The sequence below is a fragment of the Berghia stephanieae genome, chromosome 14 (genome assembly GCF_034508935.2).
Source record: "Berghia stephanieae isolate SIO BIC M18660-M18661 chromosome 14, UCSD_Bste_1.3, whole genome shotgun sequence".
Taxonomy (NCBI): Eukaryota; Metazoa; Mollusca; class Gastropoda; order Nudibranchia; family Aeolidiidae; genus Berghia; species Berghia stephanieae.
The window spans coordinates 3,328,643-3,338,642 of NC_088373.1; positions in this window are offsets into that span (position 1 = coordinate 3,328,643).

Below are 10,000 nucleotides of genomic sequence, written 5' to 3' on the forward strand. Positions count from 1 at the left end.
TCTCCCATAGTATCAGGTTCATTTTCCTTCCACGCTAGAGCACGTTTTGATTGCCAATGTAAAGTCGTTTAACCATACAAACTAGTCACTGTATAAACACCTACTTTCTCAAAAACAAAATTATTTCGGTCACCATTAACATCAGATTTTCCTACTGCTGTGGTTATATCTAGTCCATCGTTCTCTCCTGTTTATTATCCAATTCATCAATTTAAATTAAATTGAGATGTTATATATCCCAAAATCTGTGTCTGTGACAAACTTGCCTGTGACGAACCAGGTCTGTGACAAACTTGCCTGCGACAAACTGTGCCTGTGACAAACCGGGTCTGTGACAAACTGGATCTGTGACAAACTTGCCTGTGACGAACCAGTTCTGTGACAAACTTGCCTGTGACGAACCGGGTCTGTGACAAACTGTGCCTGTGACGAACTGCGCCTGTGACAAACTGTGCCTGTGACAAACTTGCCCGTGACAAACTGTGCCTGTGACAAACCGGGTCTGTGACAAACTGGATCTGTGACAAACTTGCCTGTGACGAACCAGTTCTGTGACAAACTTGCCTGTGACGAACCGGGTCTGTGACAAACTGTGCCTGTGGCAAACTGTGCCTGTGACAAACTGTGCCTGTCACGAACCAGGTCTGTGACAAACTGTGTCTGTGACAAACTGTGCCTGTGACGAACTGGGTCTGTGACAAACTGTGCCTGTGACAAACTGTGCCTGTGACGAACCGGGTCTGTGACAAACTGTGCCTGTGACGAACCGGGTCTGTGACAAACTGTGCCTGTGACGAACCAGGTCTGTGACAAACTGTGCCTGTGGCGAACCGGGTCTGTGACAAACTGTGCCTGTGACGAACCGGGTCTGTAACAAACTGTGCCTGTGACGAACCGGGTGTGTGACAAACTGTGCCTGTGACGAACCAGGTCTGTAACAAACTGTGCCTGTGATGAACCGGGTCTGTGACAAACTGTGCCTGTGACGAACCGGGTCTGTGACAAACTGTGCCTGTGACGAACAAGGTCTGTGACAAACTGTGCCTGTGGCAAACTGTGTCTGTGACAAACTGTGCCTGTGACGAACCAGGTCTGTGACAAACTGTGCCTGTGGCAAACTGTGTCTGTGACGAACTGTGCCTGTGACAAACCAGGTCTGTGACGAACTGTGCCTGTGACAAACCAGGTCTGTGACATACAGGATCTGTGACAAACTTTGCCTTTGACAAACTGTGCCTGTGACAAACCCCTTCGTCAGCACAACAATACACAATTAAACGTGGAAAACTAATGAAATATAATATGTATATATATCAGGTTAATTCTATTCTAGTGCCACCTCCCATAGTCCCCATTTGACGCTATAATATATATATTATATTTTTTTCCCCGTTTAATTGTGTATTGTTGTGCTGACGAAGGGTTGATACCCGAAACGTCCATTGTCTGTTTTGTTCCCATACGAAGCCTTTCCATTTCACTCCTTCTTTCTGCCCTAACCAACAAAACGACAGTATCTGGGCTGCCCAGATCCAACCAGTTTTGCCGCAATCGACACATTTAGTTTTTTTATTCATAACTCTTTAATTCTATTACATAGTGGGAGGCATCTAACATTAAATAATAGCTAATGATAAATTGCGTTTTTCTGTTATCGGCGATTTCATTGACGTAATATGTTGCGTAATATTTTGAGACACTGTTCTTTCTTGGTTAATACCATGCAAAAATACTCCAGCTGTAACCAACAAAAGGACAGTATCTTATACGTCCGTCTCACAAACTGGTCATCCATGGTTAACCGCAATGGAAATGCCCAGTGACTTCTTATATATCAGTAGACAATGAAAATGCCTCGTCCGTTTTCATCAAAAGAACAGTATCTAAATTGTGAATATAGCAAAATACGACTAACTCGATCGACAAACGTCTCACACGAGTCAAGCTTCTCAACGTCTCCCACCAGTCACAAACGCCGTCCAAAACGAAGACATGGCCGTTAGAGTATTACGTCATAATCATGCATAATACTTGACACCTTTCTTAGTCAGTTTATTGTGTAAAAACTGAAAATAATAAATATCATAGTGGAGAATATAAAAAACCACACTGTTGAAATCAACTATTAAGAAGGAGAACATTAGTCTTTGAATCATAACATTCGGTTGAGAAACAACTGTTTTAAGAGTAAATATTATTTTGAAAGTTGATGTTGTCCTTGTTTGTTTATTTTGGTAACGTATTTATTTCTTGTCCGATTTTCTCCATTCCTGTATCATTTTTCATTTCTCTATAAGACAAGATCGGCGATGTACTTTGTTTGGAATCTGACTAAAGCATACTTTGGCTCTTTTTCCCAACGAGCCTTGGCCCACTCATAAATCCAAAAGGGCACAAAGAAGGTGACGCAACTTTCAGACGGTCGTCGAGAAAAGCTTATATCCGTATGCGGTCACAGCAACCAATCAGTGAAAAGCTGTAAGTAATGGTGAAATGTCAAGAACCAGCATGATCTATCAAGTACCAATATTTTGCACTGAGAAAGTCTTGACATCACACGAGAAAAAAGTTTGAAACTGATGATGGACCTATGAAAAGTTTGTGGGCGGGATTTTGTCATGATTGACAATCGGACTCGAAAACGCGGCTATAGATATCAAAGAGTAGGACGAGATCATATGTTACATGATTGACATGGCCATTTAGGGAACTCAGTATCTAGCAGAAACAGAACCACCACCACATCATCATCACTACCTCTACTACTACAACCACCAGCACCACTTCATTATCACTACCACTACAACTATACCACCACCAGCACACCATCATCACTACCACTACTACTACAACAACCACCACCAAATCATCATCACTACCTCTACTACTACAACCACCACCACAATATCATCACTACCACTACGACTACAACCACCAGCACCACATCATTATCACTACCACTACAACTATACCACCACTAGCACATCATCATCACTACCACTATTACTACAACCACCAGCACCACATCATTATCACTACCAATACAACTATACCACCACCAGCACACCATCATCACTACCACTACTACTACAACCACCACAACCACATCGTCATCACTACCACTATTACTGCAACCACCACCACCACCATATCATTATCACTACCACCACTATTACAACAACCACCATCACATCATCATCACTACCTCTACTACTACAACCACCACCACAATATCATCACTACCACTTCGACTACAACCACCAGCACCACATCATTATCACTACCACTACAACTATACGACCACTAGCACATCATCATCACTACCACTACTACTACAACCACCACAACCACATCGTCATCACTACCACAACTACTACAACCACCACCACTATATCATTATCTCTACCACTACACCACCACTACATCATCATCACTACTACAACCACCACCACTCCATCATCATCACTACCACTACTACGACACCATCACTACCACCACTATTACAACAACCACCACCACATCATCATCACTACCTCTACTACTACAACCACCACCACAATATCATCACTACCACTACTACTGCAACCACCAGCACCACTTCATTATCACTACCACTACAACTATACCACCACCAGAACATCATCATCACTACCACTACTACTGCAACCACCACCACCACCACCATATCATCATCATTACTACTACTACTACTACTACTACTACTACTACTACTACTACTACTACTACTACTACTACTACTACTACTACTACTACAACCACCACCATATCATCACCATTACAACTACTACTACAACCACCACCACCACATCATCATCACTACCACTACTACTACCACCACCACCACTACATCATCATCACTATCACTACTACTACAACTACAACCACCACCACCACCACATCATCCTCACTACCACCAGTACTACAATCACTACCATTAGGTTTTGGAGCTTTACTTCTTTTGAAATTAATAAGGAAACTTCGGAATTGTATTTGGCATTGTGTTTATATATCCAAATATAATTCTAATCAGTTTTCTATTTAGAACTAGATACTATACAATATGTATGCCAAATTATACCATTCCAATTCCTTTTTCTTGTGTGCGGGAATTCCTCTTTCGGTCGGCATTGAAATTCCTACGAGTGGTGTCTGAAATTCATGTATATATTTTAGAGAAATCGTTTTGAATAATTTTGAGTTAAACGAGCGAGCAGAAATTTTCTTAGATTTCATGAACGGCCGATCAGCGCTTGTTTACTATAATAACGCGATTCCTAGCCCATGTCTCAATGGCGGATATTTTTCTCATCGAGGCCGCTGGTTGGTTAGCCAATAAGAGCACCGTACGGTTTCCATTGGGTAAATTCCTTGATGTAGAGTCATCTTCCTTAACATTTATATCTATTTTCCCTAGTCCGTTAGAATTTTTGTGATTATCAAAACCGATGAGTTTTCCAAGGAGACCAGAGTTATATTATTATTTACCCAAGTAAGGTTCTATTTGGTCACTTTTCACATCGATCACTGGCCTCTCTCTCTCTCTCTCTCTCTCTCTCTCTCTCTCTCTCTCTCTCTCTCTCTCTCTCTCTCTCTCTCTCTCCCTAATGTAAACAACACGATTGGAAGTCCATCTCTTAGTTCAGGGAAACAACTTTGTATACATTATTAATTTGTCACTATAGATTTTTTTAAAATTCAAACTCTTCTAAGCCAGACGATTTTAATTGTTGGTTTTAGTATAATGCATACAACGCACGTGTCTCTGTCGCTAAATATTTGTAACAGCTGTCTCGTCCTCCATGTGACATGTTGCTGTTGCTGTTGCTGTTAGCTAGGGACCGCTTGTAAAGCACTTCATGATAATCACCATCTTCATCATCATCATCATCATCATCATCATCATCATCAAAATTATCAACATCATCATCATAATCATCATCATCATCATCATCATCATCAAAATCACCATCATCACCATTATCATCATCATAAACATCATCATCGTCGTCGTTATCCATTCTCCGCATCACCATCATCATCATCATCATCATCATCATCATCATCACCATGATCATCATCATAAACATCATCATCGTCGTCGTTATCCATTCTCAGCATCACCATCATCATCATCATCATCATCATCATCATCATCATCATCATCATCATCATCATCATCATCATCATCATCATCATCACCATGATCATCATCATAAACATCATCATCGTCGTCGTTATCCATTCTCAGCATCACCATCATCATCATCATCATCATCATCATCATCATCATCATCATCATCATCATCATCATCATCATCGTCCTCCTCCTCTTCCTCCTCCTCCCCCTCATCATTACCATCCATCCATCAATCCATTCATCCATCCATCCATCCATCCATACATACATATATACATATATACATACATACATACATACATACATACATACATACATACATACATACATACATACATACATACAAACATACATACATACATACATACATACATACATACATACATACATACATACATACATACATACATACATACATACATACATACATACATACATACATACATACATCATACATACATACATAATATACATACATACATACATACATACATACATACATACATACATACATACATACATACATACATACATACATACATACATACATACATACATACATACATACATACATAAATACATACATACATAAATACATACATACATAAATACATACATAAAAGTGAGTGGAGCAGGTATATATATATATCATGGTCTCAAGTGAGTAAAGAGCTACTCGACAATGCATAAAGATATGTAGAATAAGGCCCCAGTATTTACTAGTTACTTTAAATGAAAAACAATTAACGATTTATTTAAGATATACTCTTTAACCATTATGGGAAAGATAGATTTTACAAACGGAAGTAAATTTACTATCATGATACTATAGCGTTAATCCATTGTTATGATTTGTGTTACAATTAAATTATTTATTAACTAGACATGGAAATGTTTATGATAACGTAGGTATGATGAATGGGTGACAATAACAATGAAAGATTGTGATTTCAAATCATTGTGATAAACAATGTGGTCGCAATGTGATTACAAATCATTGTGAAAAACAATAGTGATGGCGATGAAGCATGATTTAAATCGATGATATGAAGGCAATTTACTGAATGAAATGAATGAAAATGTTAATGAAATATTGACATTTCTATTATTAATCATTAATGAGTGAAAATTAATATCAATTATAGTTAAAGAGAATATTTTCCAAATCACGAATGGATATGGTATATATATCCAAACAATACTCAATGTTACATTAAGTTGGGACATCATGTTTACAAATAAAATTATAGAAATTGTGCGTTCTGATTTGGCATAATTTGCGAGGTAACTAACTGTATGCATAAGATGTAGTTGGGTTGTTATACCCTTCTCATGTATTAACACTAATCGAGAAAGTAGGTCGGCGTGAATATTTTCACAGCCTGGTATATGAGAGATACTAAAGGTGTAATTTTGCAAAAACAAACTCCATCTTAGTACTCTATTGTTATTCATTTTGTTATTTCTTATGTACGTGAGTGGTTTATGGTCCGTTTCGACCACAAACTCTTTTAGCAGTAGATATCTGCTGAATGTCTTTAAAGCAAAGACGATGGCCAGTCCTTCACGCTCTATTACAGAGTACCGTGATTCTCTGTCCAATAATTTTCTGCTTGCATATAAGCAAGGCATTAGAGTTCCCTCATGCTCCTGTAATAGTACACCTGCGATGCCCTTATCAGACGCGTCAGTTCTTACAACAAATTCTTTTGACATGTCGGGTAATTTAAGAATTGGTTCTGAAAAGAGTGATGCCTTTAATTGATTAAAGCTATTCTGACACGCTTCTGTCCAAACAATTTTGTTCGGTGACCCTTTCTTTGTCAGATCTGTTAGTGGTGTCGCGATGTGCGCGAAGTTGTAAATGTATTTCCTGTAAAAATTTAGGAGCCCAAGTACTTTGCGTACTTCTTTTTTTGTCTTATGGGGTTGCAATTGTGCGATTTTTGTTTGTTTTTCTGTCTCGGGTATCTGTGTCCCATGACCAACGGTATGGTTAATCCTACATTTGCAGCTTCGATATTAGTAAACATAGGTTGCGACACTGTGTCTCTATCGAAATATTTTTTTTTTGCATATTTGCATGGGATGTCTTTGTTGTGTTGTTAATTTTAATCTCGTAATTAACATTAGATTTTACTGCTATTATGTTGAATGGTCCTTTCCATGTAGCTAAAAGTTTACACGAGTCATCGGGTAAGAGTATTAACACTTTGTCAGCAATCTGAAATTTTATTGATTTGCTTTTGCGATCAGAGTATTCCTTGTATTTCTCCGCTTTCTTACTGACGGATTCCTGTGCTAGCTTACACGTGTCCTCTATTCTGTCTTTCAGGTTTCTTACATATTCGTAAGCAAACATAATTTATTTACTGTCGTCCCCATTCCCTTTACAAATATCAGCTACTACGTTGATCGGGACGCGAGGTGATCGTCCATACATCAACTCAAATGGGGAGTAGCCTGTCGATTCTTGGGGTATTTATCTATATGCAAATAGGATTGCTGTTAATTATCTGTCCCAATCATCTGGTTTTTCTGCTGACACTTTTCTGAACATTTTCTTCCAGAGTGCCGTTGAATCTTTCACAAAGACCATTTGCTTGGGGGTGGTAGGGAGTTGTGAATGAGTGTTGGATTCCCATGAGTTTCATGGTTTCATACATCATATGTGATGTAAATTGGGGTCCCTTGTCCGACAGTTTGGTATGCCTATTCTAGTAAAAATTGTCATCAATGCTTCAGCTATGTGATCAGATGTAGTTGATTTCAGTGCTATCGCTTCTGGCCACTTGGTTGCGTAATCGACTAATGTTAGTATGTGCGTATGGTTTCTATCTGATTTTGTTAAAGGGCCTATAATGTCAGTTGCAACTTTTTGAAAAACTTTTTCAATAGCTGGGGTTGTCTCTAATGGCAATGTCGGTATTCTGCCTTTTGCGACTCTTCTTTGGCATGTGTCACACGATTTCACATATTCTCGGACGTCTTTAGTAATTCTATGCCATGTGAAATTCTCGGATATTCTCTTCAATGTGGAAGAGCTCCCAAGATGTCCAGAAGTTATTGAATCGTGCGCTATTCCAAGGATTTTGTTTCTGTAAATACTCGGCGTGACCAGCTGTTTAGCCATTTTGTTTCTTTTCCTATGTAACCTGAACAGAATATCTTTTTCAGTAATATATTCAAATTTTGATTTCGTCCCTTTGTTTGCGATATTGAAATATGATGTCAAAGTCGGGTCCTTTTTCTGTTCTTCAATGAACGTGTTCCTGTCAAATTGTTGTGGTTCAAGAGAAATAGTCATTGGCTTCTCTGTTGTCTTAGTCACATTTTTTGTTTCTGCTAGACAAGCTGTTTCTTGAGTTAATGACCATTCTGTCACATCTGTTGGGTTTTCTTTAAGACCTTTTATATTGCCAACAATAACATCAGCGACGGGATTAGCAAGTATACAGCATTCCACTATTCCTGTATAGTATGGGGTTTCTATGTACACATTAGCTGTTTCAAAGGTTTCGACTGTGCCACTGAATGTGATGCATTGTACCGTTTTTCCAGTTTTATCTTCGTCGTTGATCAAAGATGCGTTTATTCCTATTGTATTGCATCCCGTGTCTCTCAATATTTTGCAATCAGTTCCATTAGCTTTGCCTTCACAAAAAATAGCGATCCTGACTTGTGAGTTTGTGTTAAAAGTGACATACCTTTCACGCAATACACATTTATCTTTTTTCCTGACATTACTTGTGTCTGATTATTTGCACTAGTTTGGAGTGATGCATTTGCAGTTTCTTTTGGATATCCCACGATTTTGTAACATTTGTCTGCTGTGTGGCCTTTCAATCCACAATATTGACATTTAATTATAGGTTTCTGTAAAGAAATGCCTTCTAGGTAGCAAAGGGAGATAGTTGTCCTACCCATCACGGTCTCGGGTAGAATCCAACCCATATAATTAAATGATTTGTGAGTGTAGGATGGGTGTTGGAATAGGGACTCCCTGGTATTCGCCGTGGGTGGTGTATACTATGAAGGCAATGAAAGAACGGAGGGTTATCATGTTCCATCAGTGTTAAGACACCCTCATCAATCTTATGAAGCAACCGAGATACTTTGAGATACCTTGAGATACCGTTAGATACCCTGTCCTATGTTTCGGCTTGGGTCGATGTTCAACAGGCAGTCTGCGATTTGAGGTCGAAGAAGAACGACCTGTTGGCTGGAATTCTGTTTGGCTATGTTGTAGCCACAGTGGAAAAGGGCCCAAGATGGCCACCAGTATTTTATGTCGCACCCAAATATGGGCTTTCGGGCGATATGTGTTGGGCCTGTGTGTTGGCCAGCATTGTGTTTTAGGCTGTATTATAGCCGAATTGGGCCTTATATGGCCAGTATTTTGTGTATCGTACCCGGTTATGGGCTCTAAGCGATATATATATTTTTTTGTGTGTTTATACTCGGTGAGATTATATAAATTTATAATATTTAGATATATATTGTGGTGATGTGTTAAGTAATCATCAAGTGATAAAGTGATTAATATCGTAAAATAATTTCACTTATCTTAAAGTTTAAAATTATATAAAGTTTTATTGTTTTATTTAATAATTAATTCAATGAGTTAAATTGTGTTAAAATGAATAAAATAAATGTGAATAATCTTTACAGTGACAGTGTCTGTCAATAGAATGTTGGATAATGTATGGTGGGTTGAAGGTGTATAGAGCATGATGAAAACGTTAATTCCATAAAATAAGACATATTTAATATAAATGACACTTTTAAAGCTACAAAATAATATTTCGAGTCGAAGGTTTTCAAGTTTGTACGTGACTTTAT